Source organism: Cibotium barometz, chromosome 41, assembly GCF_041138505.1.
Source record: "Cibotium barometz isolate CiBa-2024 chromosome 41, ASM4113850v1, whole genome shotgun sequence".
Classification (NCBI taxonomy): Eukaryota; Viridiplantae; Streptophyta; class Polypodiopsida; order Cyatheales; family Cibotiaceae; genus Cibotium; species Cibotium barometz.
In genome coordinates this window covers 30,490,054-30,509,725 of record NC_141086.1, presented here as the reverse complement: position 1 = coordinate 30,509,725, position 19,672 = coordinate 30,490,054, and the positions used below count along the sequence as shown (strand labels likewise).

The window sequence follows — 19,672 nt, the reverse complement described above, 5'->3', positions numbered from 1 at the left end:
ACCCAAACTCACTTGAAAATCAAACAATAGTGAAATCCATGACCATGTAAAAACAAAAGAATCAAGAACATAATAATTCTAAACAAATCAAAAGTGGAACATAATCCACAAATTAAAACATTTAAAAAAATTCAAATCAATTATCTTTGACAAGTTGAACTTCCTCTGTGAGCGATGACATTAAAACTTCATTGTACATAAACAGTTGTAAATAACTCTCATTTTATATTTATTGATCATAAGTACTCATACAACCTTTCTATTTTGACATGTACCACTGCAATACTTCAAAATCCACTACTCAACTTGAGGGGGGGAATATGGATTGCAAGTTTAGAGTGGAAGAACTTGTGTTTCGACATCATATCAGAACACACGTTGTCGTGAAGCGTGCGGAGTAGCCAGGAAAGTACGAAACTTCTAGCTGTGAGAGTTGGTGTCAAACCTAACAAGGAAACTCACACACAAAATTTCCCAAGGAGTATTGAACATCACTATTTCCAATGACAAATACATGTGTCAACTTGTCTCAATACATCCTTGAATTCCTCCAGGTGAATGCATAGAATTGCATGAAATCCTTTGAACCATTCACATGTGGGCATAACAAAGCTTTCCAATTTTTCCAATATACATGTGGCCAGCTACATCCATTACATCCAGTGCCCTCAAAACCGTTATTTCGAGATGTACTTTATCACCTGAAAACCTGCCTTAATGTCCTAACATCTCACAAGCAAAATATAGCATTTGGCATAGCTTTGACATACTCATAATTTCCAAAATCCATATGAGAAGAAAGTAAGGCAAATTACCCTCAACTTCAATGCATTTTTCATAATTCTCCGAGCTCCAAATTCCTTAGCTTTTTCCCCAAAATCCTTCTATTCATTTCCAAACTTCTTTTGATGTATGGGTTAAACGATTCTCTCAATTCGTATGGAATGAGAGTAACTTTTAAGAGAATATATATAAAAAAAACACTTAGCTGTTGAATTGCATGCGTGGAACTCTTTATTTGCTTCACCAACCATAAGCTTCACGTCGATTATGCGAGGGTGAATTAACTGGAGCAACATCGCTGAGTGTTGATTTAGAAAATGGCTTTTCCAATAATTACATCGTTATGTTGTACTAGAATTACTCTCTAATTCTAGCACCTACAAAGCACACACAAACTATATATATTTGAAATAAAAACGTCTGGTCTTTTTGACACTGTTCTCCAACGCTGCAGAAAATCTCTTCCCACTCTGCAATCGCCGTCTCTCTCCGGTCGTTTTTCCCTCTTTCCCGCGGCGATCTCGGTGCTCTTACCACCTTTTTTCCACTATTAATGCGGGAGTTTCCATTACAAAGGCTGCGCTACCAAGCTCCAGAAAATTCTAAATAAATGAATTATTTTCCCCTTTCCACGTATGCTACTAGCCACGTATTGCTAGTAGCATTTAACCTTAGCATTAAGGTAGCAAGTCTTAACCACAAGATTCCCAAGGCATTAGCACCTCTATGAAAACATGCTTACTAGCTCCATGTTTCCTATCTCCACTCTCCGCATTAGATATACGTAAGATACATATGCTTCTACATGATGATCCATGAAGTCCAAGTGCAGTTTTCAATCTCCACATTTCCCCAACATTCAATGAACTCTTCGGCACTGTGATACCTTCATAGTTTATAAATCATCATATCGGCCCATGTGATTTATAGAATCCCCAATTGCCCATTCAAGTATTTCTTCATGCCTTCATAAATGCATTCCTTTGTGCATTGGTATGCCCTCATGCCATCATATATATCTGGATGCTTCTAACTTGCCCATGAGCTCTGAGTAACAGCAAAAACATCATCCTCCATACTCATATACAAAAAACTCCTAAATCTGACTCAGCCTCAGCTTGTCTTATTGAACCTCATATACAATATGAACATATGTACATGGCATCATATAATGACTCGTCATGGCACTTAACCCATGCATCTGGATGTGTATTTGACGGCCTCACATGCACGGTTTCATATCATAGACGTGCCATGGCACGACATCCACCCCCTCTAAACCTGCACATCCTCTAGTATGTGCCAAATCATCATCAAGGTCCACATATAGCTGAATGTCGTCTTCATCTTCAGCAGTTCCAGGAAGATTATCTTCTTCCTCTTCAATCATATCCATACTACCATTGTCAAACCTCTCATCCTGAATCTCTTGTGAATCAAAAGGATCACCATCATGCCTTCTTTTAAATATCTTGACTCTTTTGCCAGCCACAAGATTCTTTACTTCTGTTCCATCAAGTTCACACAGAGTATACGTAGCATTCCCATGCACATGCTTAACAATGTAAGGGCCAAACCATCTTTTTGCAAATTTTCTTTGAATAGTGAATTGGTTGTCAAGGCTACTATCATACATTAGAACCCAATCACCTTCTTCAATAGGTTTTGGCCGGAGTCTGTGTCTACTATCAAATCTTTCTTTATTTTTCAGCCTCGCATCTTTCAAGCGAGCTTTAGCAAGCTCTACATCTTCAGGCCTCCTCTCTAACTGTCTTATTCGCAATGCAAGGAGGTCATCTCTGCTCAATCCTTCCACCCAGGGCAATACATTCCAAGTTAGAATTACTTCTTCAACTGGCATCACTGGCTTCTGACCATACATTAATTCTGCAGGCATGTATCCTGTCACTGAGCTATGAGTTGTACGGTCAGCCCACAAGGCATATGGTAGCAGCTTTGGCCACTCTCTCATCCTTTCTCTGCATGCCTTAGCCAAAGCTTTAATGATTGGAGGATGTCCTCGTTCACTTTTCCCATTGCCCTCAGGATTGTAAACACATGTTAGAGACAGTTTGATACCAATTCTAGAGAAGAATTCCCTTGCTTCTTCAACATCTAGCTCACCCCTATCAGCTGTTATTTTCCCAACACAACCATATCGGCAGATCACATCTTCCAAGAGAAATTTGCATACTGTTTCCGTACTCTTTGTTCTAAGAGCACGCCCTTCTACCTGATTTGTCAAATCTTCTCTTACAAGTGCTATATACCGCATCTGCCAAATTCCCAAAGGCATTGTAACTAGATCCACTACCCATTTGTAATGCATGGCAGGTGGGTAGGTTGGTTGCAAGCCATCACGATGCCTCACATTTGAGTACATTTGGCATACTATGCATGTTTCCACATATTGGGAAATATCCTTGTACATTCCTCTCCACCAATATTTCTCCTTTATTTTGGTAAAGGTGGCCCACACACTTCTATGCCCAGCCCAGAGACTCTCATGGAATTCTTTCACAAGCTTTCCTTGAGTCTCTTTATCACATATGACTCTCTGTGGCATAGCATTCCTCTGTTTAGGATGCTTCCAGAGATACCCATCCTTTAGAAAGTAACCATATGCTTTTCTGCGGATCCTCTTAAATTCTGAGTCAGACCAATTTTGTTGCCTTGTTAGAGTGCTCAAATATTGACCAATAAGCAACCAGTCTCCTTCATATATTTCCTCAATAAAAGACTCGAGTGCATTTGATAGACAAATATGATCCCCTTTTGCATATGCTGTAGTATAAAACTTTGTACCCACATCATCAATGTCACTAATCATCTCTTCCTCATCTTCATACCTGGCTCGTGATAGCATATCTGCAACTGGATTATCTTTTCCCGCAATATGCTCAAACTCAGGATTTAGTGACTTGATATAAGCAATCCACCTAAGCATAGCAATATCTGGAGTGGTACAACTTGCTATCATCCCAAGAAGTGGCAAGCAATCAGTCTCCACAAGTACAGGTGCCCCAATAAGATATTCTTTTTCACATTTTAGAGCAGTGACTATCCCCCATAATTCTCTCTTGATCTGTGGATACTTTCGCTGCCGAAAGCTTAATACCTTTGCTCCAAATCTAATTACATACCTATGATCATCTTCATCATCTTGCCCTACTGCCCATCCTATCCCAGTAGGACTAGTATCAACTGTAACAATCACAGGCCTGCCACACTCATAATCTGCCTTTCTCAAAATGGGTGATGATTGGAGCAAATATTTCAGCTTCCGCATAGCTTTAATATGTACTGCACTCCACAAAAATTTTTGATTTTTCCTCAAAAGCTGATAAAGAGGATCTGCTACATGTGCATAATGTGGGATCCAAATAACATAAAAGACACATGCTCCAAGAAATCTCCTCAGCTCTGTAACATTAATGCATGTCTCTTTCATTCTTTGTATTGCATCTATTTTGGCTGGACAAGGACGGCGTCCACTAGTACTACAAAGATGTCCCACTATTAGCACTTCACCAACCCCAAACACTGATTTTTGCCCAGATAAAGTAAGATTCACTTCTTCAAGCCTGGATAGAATCATGTCACAATCCTTTATATGATTTGCCACAAACTTGCGGCACCCTTTTGAATCCAAATCCCCATCTTTGTCTTTCTCATCACAGCCCTTTATTGGCACATCATCCAAAAATGGCATAGTTTTTTGTGGTATGAAGTCCCGTAAGACTTTGTTCATTCCATTCATCATATGTGCCACTGAGTTAGTGGCTCCCTGTGGTAAGGTACACATCCTTACTAATCCCAAAGGAGTTCTCATTGTGGTCAAGTCCCTGCTTTGTATATCCAGCTGGAACTGATCATATCCCGAATAAAGATCACCCATAGAGTATATAGCTTTCCCTGCAAATGCTTCTGCAAACTCATCCACAATTGGACCTGCTCCCACATTCCTAATTGTGACTTTGTTTACAGGTTGCATGTCTTGAATAAAGCGTAATGTCCCATTTTTCTTTGGTACAGTAAACCATCTGTTGGAATATGGGGCACATGAAGGCTCCAAGATTCCCATCCTGATCTTTTCCTTTAGCAATTCCATCAACTTTGGCAAGAGAGCCTTTGGTACTGGAATTGGCCGCAGGTTCCAGGGCACATGTGGAACAGTAAAGATCACCATTGGTGCTGTTACACTTGGATCAACACAACCTATCTCATGTGGCTGAAAGGCAAAAGCTTTCCCATGTTTTACAAGCATCTCCTCAAAGCATTCCCTTTCAACTGGCAACAGAAAATCCCTCTCACCAATCTTCAGCTCTTTCAGAGTTTCTTGAGTAAATTTATGCCCAATTTTCTTCGGATCTCTAAGATTTGGCTGCATAGAAGCTTCATCTATCTTCTCCTTGCTTCCTGGTGGCAAGGGCAAGGCAACTGGCTTCACCTTCTTTGCAACCGTTTTGTACTTTGTATCAACATGAGCATCCATCTCACAATTCGTGTTTTTACATTCCACCCCCTCAAATTCCTGGATTATATCATACATCTCCACAGATGACACCTTTATCATTTCATTTCCACCCTGTAAGCATGCTCTTCCCATATCAAAAAGCACATCCATAGTATCTATAAATGACACCTCATCAAGCACCCCTGAAATAAACTCATTCTTCTCCAAAAGACCATACTGCTCAAAACTTTTTTGTTCATTTTGTATATGTTTTTGCATGCCACGCTTTAAATCCTTGCTTTTTACAAAAACCAGTGACCCATAGCTGGAGAATCCCTGAAAATTTGCTGAAAAACTATTTACATTGATTGAGTCCTGCGAGAACTCATTTCCCCTTGTACCATTGGAATCCCGCTTTACAATGGCACCTGGCCAAAATCCCTCATCTCCCTGTAATTCATGAACTCTCTGTTTATCTTTGGGAGTGACTGTGCCCGAAGAGATTCACGATTCCTTTCATGATTAATGCATACTGTCAAAAACTGAACAGCTTTTTTGCCATCTTTACTCCTTATTCTTGCATATGCTGATCCATCATCCAAAACTTTTGTTTCCATCCTTACAGCTGTAATGTAGGGTTGCCCAAGGATAAGGGGATACGATGACATCTCCTGAACAAAGAAATTCTGATCATCCTTCACATCCCCTATAGTTACCCTTACATTTGGACATGCTGCATAAAGCTCTCCAGATGAATTATTAGCTGCTTTAATCATCCACCCATGATCCACATCCATTGGCCACTTACATTTGTTGTAGAGATTTTTAGCCATAAGATTTATTTCAGACCCATGATCAATTAGAGCAACATACGGCTCTTCCAAATCACCTATCTTGACAAGGGTTTCAGTGGTTGCTCTTGCCCAATGACTCCTGGAGTAATGACTCTTTGTAAGAACTTCTTTTTCATCATCCTCTTCCACAAAACGCACTTGTCGTGCCCCATCAGCAGAGTGATTACATTCCACCACATTTTCTCTCTCTTCCTTTTTCTGTACCTGTACACCATGAGTCTTGGAAGTGCTTGCTTCCCCTTGTGATGGAATAGATTCAATTATGGACTGCCTTTTTCTTCGTATAATATCAATTATCTCATCATGAAATTCTTTCTTTGCAATCCCCAAGACTTCCCCTAGTGTGAATTCCACCCTGCTGTTTAGAATTCTCTCTTCAAGCACTTTTTTGAGATCTGTTGCAACTTCAATATCAGATTGAAGCTTGTAGAGTGGACTTTTCCCTTTACCCTTCTCCTTCATTTTTGCTGGCACTTCTTCCATTGAAACATCATGTGGAGGTCTGCTATGCTGTGGAGGCATATGTGATGGCCCAGGATCCTTCTTTTCACTTCCACGTGTAACTCTTTTTGATGGCCCTCCTTCCTCATTTTCCCTTTTACGTTTCTCCTCTACCTGTGCCTCATTATTTTGGCATTTGGCAATATAGGCATGAATGGATAAAGAATCCACAGGCTCCTCCCAGCCAGTCTCAAGACGTATACAATCACCTGCCTCATGCAAAGCTTGCTTTGACACTTTCTTTGATGCAATTAATTCCATTGTTGACGGCCAAAAATTCTCATTCTCATAATCCTCATCATTCTCAAATTCCTGCTTTTGTTGACCAACCTTTAATCCATAGGTTGCTGCCTCAACCATAGAAATGGCATGACTAGCAGCCATATCCTCTACCAGCTTTTTCATCCCTCCTTTCCCAAAGTTTGTACTCAATGGAAGACCAGTCTCTGTAAGATGGATTTTCCCATCTTTGAAGAACACAAGTTTATTTTTAAGAGCTTCTTTATAGCTGGTACAATCCTTCTTTGCATGCTCTGGGTCATCACACCATATGCATCTATATGTAAACCCTTCTTTGATTTGAGGCCTTTGCATAGAAGCCTGCCCCAATGGTAGACCTTTTTCTTCGATCCTGGACATCTTCAATTTTAAATCACGCATACCCTTGATAAGCTCATCCATCGGCCCATCTATCTTAGGAATTGTGGCAGCTGGCTTGGATAAATTCTCAGGGGTAACAGCAGCTATGGGGGTTGCAGAGCCCATCACCATTTTATCCCTCCTCCGCTGCCGCTTTGCTAACATAGTGACTGCATCCTCAACATCATTCCAATCACTCTTTAATCCTTGCTCTGTATTTTTATCCTCAAGGAGGATTTCCAATTTCTCCTGGAGATCTTTCCCAGCTGCTTGCAAGAAGAGCTCTGTCTTTTCTCTGTCCAAAGTTGCACGCTCTATTCTTGACAACTGGGCCTAACGCTTCTCAAACTCCCTTAGCAATTCTGTGGCAGAAATTCCCATTTTAGGTTTTGTGACCCATTCCAAAAAAGTTCGTTTGGTCACTCGCTCAGAATCCTCCATGAAGTATTCATCCTTTAAAGCAAGTTTGAATTCCTCCCAATTTCTGCCACCCTGTGCTGTCTGCAATCCTTTTATGCGCTCTCTTATTTCAGGAACGCATACCAACTCGAAACTTCGAACCATATCCTCCTCAGTCACCCTGTTTAGCTCCATCTCCTTTATATAATTGCGCAGATACTTTGTAATGTCCTTCCCATCAAATTGATCCACCTTTTTCACAATTGATTGTAAGGCTTTGGTCGTGGAAATCTGTCCCCTCTCAGCAGCTTGTTGCTGTTGCATGTACATGGAAAACATTTGGAACATCTGCATAACTCCGGGGTCAAAATGAACCCCCTGGCCCTCAGAATTCTCAGCCATAGCTTCCCTGTATATTTCACCACACTCTCACCCCAGCAGTTTCACGTCGGGTTCACCAAAGCTGTCGTGAAGCGTGCGGAGTAGCCAGGAAAGTACGAAACTTCTAGCTGTGAGAGTTGGTGTCAAACCTAACAAGGAAACTCACACACAAAATTTCCCAAGGAGTATTGAACATCACTATTTCCAATGACAAATACATGTGTCAACTTGTCTCAATACATCCTTGAATTCCTCCAGGTGAATGCACAGAATTGCATGAAATCCTTTGAACCATTCACATGTGGGCATAACAAAGCTTTCCAATTTTTCCAATATACATGTGGCCAGCTACATCCATTACATCCAGTGCCCTCAAAACCGTTATTTCGAGATGTACTTTATCACCTGAAAACCTGCCTTAATGTCCTAACATCTCACAAGCAAAATATAGCATTTGGCATAGCTTTGACATACTCATAATTTCCAAAATCCATATGAGAAGAAAGTAAGGCAAATTACCCTCAACTTCAATGCATTTTTCATAATTCTCCGAGCTCCAAATTCCTTAGCTTTTTCCCCAAAATCCTTCTATTCATTTCCAAACTTCTTTTGATGTATGGGTTAAACGATTCTCTCAATTCGTATGGAATGAGAGTAACTTTTAAGAGAATATATATAAAAAAAAACACTTAGCTGTTGAATTGCATGCGTGGAACTCTTTATTTGCTTCACCAACCATAAGCTTCACGTCGATTATGCGAGGGTGAATTAACTGGAGCAGCATCGCTGAGTGTTGATTTAGAAAATGGCTTTTCCAATAATTACATCGTTATGTTGTACTAGAATTACTCTCTAATTCTAGCACCTACAAAGCACACACAAACTATATATATTTGAAATAAAAACGTCTGGTCTTTTTGACACTGTTCTCCAACGCTGCAGAAAATCTCTTCCCACTCTGCAATCGCCGTCTCTCTCCGGTCGTTTTTCCCTCTTTCCCGCGGCGATCTCGGTGCTCTTACCACCTTTTTCCCACTATTAATGCGGGAGTTTCCATTACAAAGGCTGCGCTACCAAGCTCCAGAAAATTCTAAATAAATGAATTATTTTCCCCTTTCCACGTATGCTACTAGCCACGTATTGCTAGTAGCATTTAACCTTAGCATTAAGGTAGCAAGTCTTAACCACAAGATTCCCAAGGCATTAGCACCTCTATGAAAACATGCTTACTAGCTCCATGTTTCCTATCTCCACTCTCCGCATTAGATATACGTAAGATACATATGCTTCTACATGATGATCCATGAAGTCCAAGTGCAGTTTTCAATCTCCACATTTCCCCAACATTCAATGAACTCTTCGGCACTGTGATACCTTCATAGTTTATAAATCATCATATCGGCCCATGTGATTTATAGAATCCCCAATTGCCCATTCAAGTATTTCTTCATGCCTTCATAAATGCATTCCTTTGTGCATTGGTATGCCCTCATGCCATCATATATATCTGGATGCTTCTAACTTGCCCATGAGCTCTGAGTAACAGCAAAAACATCATCCTCCATACTCATATACAAAAAACTCCTAAATCTGACTCAGCCTCAGCTTGTCTTATTGAACCTCATATACAATATGAACATATGTACATGGCATCATATAATGACTCGTCATGGCACTTAACCCCACATGCACGGTTTCATATCATAGACGTGCCATGGCACGACAACGTGTTGCGGTTACCATCAAGTCCAATGTTTCACCATCATTTTGAGACATCAACTTTGACAAATATACATTGACAACATCTACCAAACCCTTGACATCTACTACATCACTTCTCTCATTATTAGATTTATCATTGATGCAATATATATTATAGAATATCACACCCATGATGCACAAATCATCTCCTTACTTACCCCTTGTGTAGTTCACAAGCATTAAGGGGGAGTGTTGTTGGAGTTAATGCTTATGTCCACGTGTGTGTGAACATCCACCTTGAAGTGGCACACACAAAAGGGTATAAACCCAATTGTATAAAAATTAAGCAAAATGTTCAATAATAACATGATTTTTCACCAACAACACGTCTCCATATCTGTGTGCAACTATGGCGATCTCCATCTTTGAGTAACTCTAACTTTGTTATAATTTTATCACTTGATTAATGTTGTGTTAATTAATATTAATCACTACCTCCTCCAAATTTCTACATCTAAAAGAGAAGCAATATGTCTACACTTATGTTGCATTTATTGAAAACCCTGTGGGAACTAGGCCAGTAGTAAAAATTTAGACAAAAGGTGATATATATTGGAGAGGAAGTCTCTCAAAGGTTGCCATAGATACTCCGATGGAGGAATGATTGGAAATTAAGATTCAACCGGATATTTTGGAGGATTGTGATCACTGATACTATGGCTTCATTAAATGATTGTTTTAAAGATAGCTAAATCTGTGAAGAAAGCAATTTCATATTGGGTGTGTAAGTGGTGTGACTAGCTTTAAGTTTGCATGAACATCCGACTAGGGGACCTAGGAACTCTTTTCCTTGGTACCCGGGACAAAACCTAACAAAATTCTTAATTGGATCCCATCACTACAGTGGTTGGACGATTGGCTAACCCATGGGACTAGATGGGGTTAGGCTGGACTGATGGATCCATAAAATGAGACTCAATTTCTGTTGTAGTACGCTAGATGAAGTAAGTCCCAGATAGTAATTGTTCTATGGAAAAAGGAATCAACGGCTATGCCTCTCGATGGAGAAAAAAGCGTTGATCTCTATGATCCAAGTGCAAGTTTCTTCCTTGATCTGACCAAGTGACTTTAGGTTCGGTCGGATCAGTTTGGTCAGTAATGACCTTGACTACGTTAGAGTAAACTTATCCTAGAGGAATCGCCCATGCTTTCCGAGCAAGGAAAGTTTTTTCGGGTTCAGTTTTGGAAGAACCAAGGGATTAGTCTCTTGTCCGGATATCCCTGGGCGAGGCCCCGAGTGAGAGGACCCTACACCGTGCAAGGAGTGCTACTTCCGCTCTGCTAGCAATCCTGAATCCGTTACACGGAGGGGGCAGGGATCTTTCAGCTGGTATATCAGAGCAATTTGGCTAATGAGGATCAAATGAGAAGCCAAAAATGTCAAAAATTTATGAAGTAACAGTAAAAGATTGGAATTGTGTGATGACATTCATACAAATTGGTATTCAGACTGAAATTCATAAGTTGGTAGTTGGGTCTTCAGATGGAAGTACCGCAATTGTATGGAATCCCTGACTTGCTTAAGGCCTAGACATGATGGTATTTACCTTGTAATTTCAAGGACCATGACTACCCGTATATACCGAGGGTGTAACTGGCAGTATATACAAGTAAATCTAAGACCTTGAAATTATAAGCAAAAATGCTATCTAGATGATGAATTCGAATGTGGTTGATATGATTTTAAAATTCTGGTTGAGAATTGATGAGTTAATTTGGATTCTGATTGGAAAAAGATGATTCGTGAATTTTAATTAAAAAGCGTTAAGCTGAGCAAAAACCACAATAAGGATGAATAGGACAAGTCCCTGTGATAATGTTTGTAAAACACGAATCATGATAATGACTTCAGCAAATCACTATGAGATTAGTGGATTGTGCTGTGAGATTGCTGCTGTTAACACTTGACCCGGTGGATCAAGTTAAGGGATAACAAATTGAGAACTTGCTTGATTGAAATTCCCATGGAGGAATGTTCAGAAAGCAATTTTTCGGTCTAATGGACCATTATTGTGTTAAAGATTTGAATGATATGATCTGAATGAATTGTTATTTAATGATGAGTTCTATATAAGGGATATTTATCCCAGGATTCTGTTGGGTTGACCAGAATATAAGGAACCCCAGAATAAGTTGGATCTTAAGGGAAAGAGTTGTCCTCTACTTTGTGAGATGAGGACATCTCGCGTTTTTTAAGTGGGGTAGGATGTAAGATTCCTCCCTCCCAGCATTTAAGGTATACAGGAGTAAGAACCTCCCTTTCTGATCTTATAATTATTCCCCTCTGTGAAATAAAAGAAAGATTCTGTTTTTACCCTGTTTTGATCCAGAGAGAGAAAATGTGGAGGGAGGTAGTCCAAAATTGAGATATTTTTGGATATAAAAATCCTCCTAGTGTTTAAAATAGGTTCCCCTGAAACAGAATTTCAAAAAGAACTTTTCAATGTGCAATTGGAATTAATTGGAAATAGGTATAAAGGACCTTAGCCTAAGGGTCTAGATTTTCAGAAATTTTTGGATTATGGTCCAATTAAGGTTCCTATGGGCCAATAGGATCAATCCATGTGTGGGGAGGAGATAAATCCAATTTATAAAAGAAAGATACCCAAAAATGAGTAAATGCCCACATAAGATGAAGAGTTGACTATGTACAAGGTTTATTAGTAAAAAACTATGAGTATTACTAAAAAAAGAGATATTTTGGGTATAATGATTCATTTTTGACACATGTGTAAGGAAAAGGGGTCCCTTCAAGGAGGCGCCTATTTCACATGTGTGGTGGAGTTTTAAACTCAAAAATATTGTGATTTTTATATCTCTCCTCTCTCTTGGATCAAACCAAATCAAAAGGGAACCAAACTAGGTCCAAATCTTGTCCAAATTCAACCAAACTAAACCTAGAAAATTCTAGAAATTATTTGGACTTGGTTAAAGGCCTCTCTCACCTATAAATAGATCCTTAGCCTTTGTAAAAAAATATGAGAAATATACTATGCCAGTATTATGCTGAAAAATGATAATTTTTACTATCCTCTAAAAATCCTCTCCAAATTGAAGAAATTGGAGCTTCCCTCTCTCTTTAATCTTCCTTGGTGACTCCATCAACATACCAAACCAATTGATTGGTTGGGAGCCTCTACCGTTATTGAAGAATCAAGCAATTTGGAAGGTAAAGAGTGGATTATGATCTTTTTTCCATAATTTCTAAATGTTTCTCTCTTCTCAACCCCTCTCAAGCTTGAGAAGCTTAATTTGAATGGCTTTTGAATACTATTGAAGTTCTTTGATGTATTGTAATAAAGAAACACATAAATTTTCATTTATGCTTAATTTTAATGGTTTTTAAGCATTTTTGTCTCTCCCCGAAAGAAAGGTCATTCCTATGACCTATTCTCAATCCAAATGAAGCTTCTCATGAAGCATTTCTCTAATCCAAAAGTAACTTCTATGCTTGTCTAATTGGAGGCCAAAATAATGGCTTTTTAATACTTTTATGATATTTATTTCATAGAGAAATTATGAATCAATCCATAATTGGATAATGATGCAATTAGTGGTCATTCTAATCTTATTAATAAAATTAAACTTCATTCTTTCAATTAAATTGAGAATTATCAGTAGCAGCGGAGCTATGGTAAAATTTTTGTAAAATAAACACATAAAACATTTTCATTCATAATATGAAAAGAGGACTTCCTACCATATTCTAGGAATTATCATCCTAGATCTTTTATATTTTATGTAAAAATTAAAGAAAGGTTTTAGTTAAATTTATCTTTTTGTATAGATAAATTTTTATGATGAAAGAAGAATTTCCACCATATTGAAATTAAAATATTTAAATAAGGAAAGTATAATTCCTAGTGCAAAGGAATTAATGAAGATTTTTATTTAATTTTCAAGAGAAAATTTATCTTTTTGCATAGATAAGTTTAAATGATAAAAGAGGAATCCTAGTACATTTGGAATTCCATCAATTGGATGGGAAAAGAGAAATTCCTAGTATACTAGAATTATTGGATAATTCATTTAAATTTAAAGATGATTTTTTTATAAATTTATTTATCTATAAGAAATAATTAAATGTTAAAAGAGAAATTCCTATTACATTTGGAATTCCATCAATTGGATGGGAAAAAAGAAATTCCTAGTATATTGGAATTATGGGATACTTTATTTAAATTCAAAGATGAATTTTTAGATAAATTTATTTATCTATGAGAAATATTTAAATGTCAAAAGAGGAATTCTTATGACATTTGGAATTCCATCATTTAGATGGGCAAAGAGAAATTTCTAGCATATCGAAGTAATGGATATTTTAATTTAGATAAATTTATTTTATGAGAAATAATTGATGGGGAAAAGAGTAATTCCCATGGAGTGTAAATAATTAAATGCAAAAGAGGAATTCCCATGGTAATTGGGATCCAAGAAATTTAAACGAGAAGAAGAGGAATTTCTAGTATAAATCGATTTATGATTATTTACTAAAAGTAGAAATATGGGTAGAATTGATTTCTACAAATCCCATGAATTCTTTTATTCAAAAGGAGAATATTGAATATAATTCAATTGAGGAATTGAGAAGGAATACGGAAATAGTTGTCAGAAAAAGAATCTTTAATTAGGCCAAGCAATTGGCAGAAATTTAGAAAAAGTCCTATTGTTGGTATCAATCTAGAAAAAAGCGATTAAATGGTAATAGCTTGTGAATGGATGTGATAAGAAAAAAATAAGATGTGATAAAATGTATGTCAGATGCGATAAGATGAGTATGTAGATGTGGATGTGGATGTATGAATGTGGATGTGAAAATGGATGTATGGATGTGGATGTGGAAGTGGATATGATATGGAATGTGGATGTGGATGTATGAATGTAGATGTGGATGTATGGATGTAGATATGGAATGTGGATGTGGATATGGATGTATGGATGTAGATGTGGATGTGGTTGTATGAATGTGGATGTAAAAATGGATGTATGGATGTGGATGTGGATGTGGATGTGGATGTGGATGTGGATGTGGATGTATGAATGTGGATGTGGATATGGATGTATGGATATAGATGTGGATGTGGATGTGGATGTATGAATGTGGATGTGAAAATGGATGTATGGATGTGGATGTAAAAGTGGATATGATATGGAATGTGGATGTGGATGTATGAATGTAGATGTGGATGTGGATGTATGGATGTAGATATGGAATGTGGATGTGGATATGGATGTATAAATGTAGATGTGGATGTGGATGTGAAAATGGATGTATGAATGTGGATGTGGATGTGGATGTGGATGTGGATGTGGATGTGGATGTGGATGTATGGATGTATGGATGTGGACGTATGGATGTATGGATGTATGGATGTAGATGTGGATGTGGATGTATGAATGTGGATGTGAAAATGGATGTATGGATGTGGATGTGGATGTATGAATGTGGATGTGGATATGGATGTATGGATGTAGATGTGGATGTGGATGTATGAATGTGGATGTAAAAATGGATGTATGGATGTGGATGTGGATGTATGAATGTGGATGTGGATATGGATGTATGGATGTGGATATGGATGTGGATGTGGATGTACTGATGTGGATATGGATGTGGATGTATGTATGCGGATGTGGATGTGGATGTATGGATGTGGATGTATGAATGTGAATGTGGATGTGGATGTATGAATGTGGATGTGGAAATGGATGTGTGTGGAAATGGATGTATGGATGTGGATGTGGATGTGTATGTGGAATAATGAATGCGAATGTGTATGTGAAAGGATGTGACGTCGATATGAGTGAATGGATGAGATGTGATGACATGCGAATCAGGATGGATGTGAATGATATGTGATGTGAATGAATCTGATGTGATGAGATGGAAAATGATGTGATTGGATGAGAATGGGTACACATATGAATTGAATGTGGAATAAGTAATGTGGACTAATGAGGGATAATGTGGAAAGGCGAGAGTTCATTATAGAAACTGTAATTGTGTGACCTGTTTGTAAATGACTGTTTTATGTCAAGAATGCTAGGGAAGCATTTTGACCGTCTTGTGAATAAGGTCGTGGAGACCTAACTGATAAAGTTGCAGCAGCTAACGGAGAGTCAACGGAGGACGTCTCGCGTAGCAAGGTCGATCGAGGTCTTGACCCGCCTCGGTTCAATTTAAATGGTGAGCTTCCGGTACGGTGGATGAGGGACCAAGGAAGCGGCCTATGAGTGAAGCGCTAGGTGACCTGCGAAGGATCCTAGAGGGTGCTGACCATACGGTGCTCGGACTCTGGGTCGCCAAAGATACCCACACGTGCGTCGTGGAAGATATTGGAACAAGGCGTAAGAGTTGTTTTCTGAAATCAGGCATGGATCTGGTTGATTGACCTTGCTGGTCCTCAACGGATGAGTCCATGGCTCTTTTATATGGATATGTTGGTTGATCTTGCTGATCTTCAATGGAGATTCCATCTTGAATTTTTTTATAAGTGAATATGTTGCCGGGAACTATGAGCTAGGAACTATGAAAAAGGCCCCTGAGTGGACAGGTGGTGAGCGTTCTAGTTGCCAATGATGCCATAGATACTCCGATGGATGAATGATTGGAAATTAAGATTCAACTGGATATTTTTGGAGGATTGTGATCAGTGATACTATAGCTTCATTAAATGATTGTTTTAAAGATAGCTGAATCTGTGAAGAAAGCAATTTCATATTGGGTGTGTAAGTGGTGTGACTAGCTTTAAGTTTGCATGAACATCCGGCTAGGGGGCTTAGGAACTCTTTTCCCAGTACCCGAGATAAAACCTAACCAAATTCTTAATTGGATCCCATCACTACAATGGTTGGGCGGTTGGCTAGGCAGTTGGCTAACCCATGGGACTGGAGGTTGGACTGATGGATCCATAAAATGAGACTCAATTTCTGTTGTAGTACGCTAGATGAAGTAAATCCCAGATAGTAATTGTTCTATGGAAAAAGGAATCAACGGCTGTGCCTCGATTTGGAAAAAAGCGTTGATCTCTATGATCCAAGTGCAAGTTTCTTCCTTGATCTGACCAAGTGACTTTAGGTTCGGTCGGATTACTTTGGTCAGTAATGACCTTGACTACGTTAGAGTAAACTTATCTTGCAGGAATCGCCTGTGCTTTCCGGGCAAGGGAAGTTTTTCCGGGTTCGGTTTTGGAAGAACCAAGGGATTAGTCTCCTGTCCGGATATCCGTGGTGGGCGAGGCCCCAAGTGAGAGGACCCTGCACCGCGCAAGGAGTGCTACTTTCACTGCTAGCAACCCCGAATCTGTTGCATGGAGGGGGCAGGGATCTTTCATTTACAATTCAGCCCTTCTCAACCCTAGAAAGTTTAATTAAAAGATTGATTAAACTCTTTTCATTGTTTACTCTCTTGATTTTTCGAAAATGGAGTAGATTAGAGATATTAGAATTCAAATTGGATTATGAAATAGCCTTCCAAGCACACAAAAAGACAGCAAATCCCGGACTCAAGCATGCAAAATATATGCACTGGGCTCAGCCCATCGCCATAAAAACTGCAAGAAACACTCAAATACACTCAAGAATGGCACACACACACTATCTCTCTCTCTCTCTAAGAAACCATAGCCTTACACACACAAAGAAACCCTAAACCTAGGTTATGGCACACAAAAGATAAGCATGGAGATCATCCTCACCATTTTCTTCTTCACTCTCTTCCTCCATGGATAGGGCATTGAAGCACAAGAGAGATGGAAGAGACAAGAAAGCAAGAGTTTGTGCCAATTGAGAGAGATTGAAAAGAACCGTGAGATTGGTAGATAAAGGTAGAGAGAGGTTGTAACCAACTTCCAACTTCCCAAACCTCCCAAATCACACGACTCCTTTCTCTTTCTTTCTTTATTGAATTTGAAAAGTTTGTTACATAAGCTTTTTGAAACCTTAGGCTTAGCTTTCATTTTTGTGCATACATAGACCATGGCTTTTAACCTTACAAAATATCTAGAGAGAGTTTCCATGCTTTGGCTTTACAAGTGCGGACCCGCTAAATTGCCAAGCATTTACAAAGTTGGACATGCGTACAAATCATACGGCAACAAGTGTATGTCTAGGCTTGGATACAAAATAAACATGGAATAACATCATTCTTATTTGAGAAAAGTTGCATCTTCTTAGCCTATTTGATGTCAAAATTGGAGGCTATCATTCCTCCCACACTTAGCTTGTGAGCTCCCGCGAACAAAATATCAATGAAATTTCTCCCTTTTCACATACTTAATCTCTCTTTCAAAAAAACTCCTCAAACTTCATCACACCTCTTCAAACTCCTCACTTACTCTCCTACACTTACTCCATACTCCACCAAACATAGAATGAGGTGAAAAATCATCAACACATCCCCCACAAAAAACCCACAAACATCCTATGGAAATAATAACAACTCTCAACTTCAAACACCAAAATAATCCCCATCAAAAGATCATAATTTCATAGCTCTCCCTCACTCAAAATCTGCATGAAAATCTGCCACCCGCATCTACATACCCTTGCTGTGCCAAAAATCTCCGGCATAAGGATTTAAAACACGCTGCCCTGTTTAGAACAAATTATAGTTGTGTGTGTGAACTGGCTCTTCATAGGAGTTCATTTAATGCTTATTAAAGAAAGAACGTGAATTTGGCCCGCTGCTGCAGAGCTGCCGTTCCAGCCTGCACGTGTTCCACGGCATTTGTGACCTGTGTTTCAATGTTGTCCAGCATCTCACCTTGTGCCTCCACCAACACAGCCATATCCAAGAAAATCTGATGTAAATCGAGAAGCTTTTTCTCAATGTCTTTTACAGCATCATGCCGCTCCTGGATCTCTGCCAATGTATCTAGTATCTGCCCATGTCCTTGCTCCTGGATAGCCTTATGAAAAATCTGCTCACTGTCCCTTGTTTCTATCAAGCGGTCTATGGTCTCTTCATCAAGCTTCTTCCCAGTGACTGTAAAAGCACGCCTTTCAACCACCTCTCTATACTCATCCTGGATCTTCTGCCTTAATGTCTAAAATTCAGCCATTAGCTCCTTCAGCTTTTTCTTCAATGTTGCTGCCATTGACATACGAATGCGGTCAATGCTTGTACCCTCTCCAGAACCGGGTTTTTTTCTGTTTGCCAGATTCGCACTATCAAGTGCCTCCAGTTTTTCCTTGATGTTCTTTGCCATAATGCTTACTTCATCTACATCAACCTCCATGCGCTGCTTTAAGGCTTTCATAGCCGCTGCTCTTGTAACAGACTTCGACTCCTCATGAGCTCCCTGTAGCTTTTGCAGATGCTTCCTGATCTGTGCCATCAAGGTTTTGATCTCAGCAACCTCTTCAAAAAATTGAGCCATTGCCAGATCTTTGGAAGGATCAGAGGCGCTTTCCGAACCTACCTCAAGGTCTACAGAATGATTATCTCCCCTCCCATTTCCCATGCGTGTGAGTTAAGCTGCCTCTTGCAAGTTCCATGGCTAGCCCCTCCCGGCGAACGCACCAAATGAAATAGCCTTCCAAGCACACAAAAAAACTTCCAAGCACACAAAAAGACAGCAAATCTCGGACTCAAGCATGCAAAATATATGCACTGGGCTCAGCCCATTGCCATAAAAACTGCAAGAAACACTCAAATACACTCAAGAATGGCACACACACACTATCTCTCTCTCTCTCTAAGAAACCATAGCCTTACACACACAAAGAAACCCTAAACCTAGGTTATGGCACACAAAAGATAAGCATGGAGATCATCCTCACCATTTTCTTCTTCACTCTCTTCCTCCATGGATAGGGCGTTGAAGCACAAGAGAGATGGAAGAAACAAGAAAGCAAGAGTTTGTGCCAATTGAGAGAGATTGAAAAGAACCGTGAG

At 39.2% G+C, this 19,672-nt stretch overlaps 1 pseudogene; it reads right to left on the bottom strand.

The window, feature by feature from the left end:
* Positions 1-17,895: 17,895 nt before the first annotated feature.
* Positions 17,896-19,249, bottom strand: LOC147614854 (putative syntaxin-131 pseudogene; annotated as a pseudogene).
* Between the last annotated feature and the right edge of the window lie 423 nt (positions 19,250-19,672).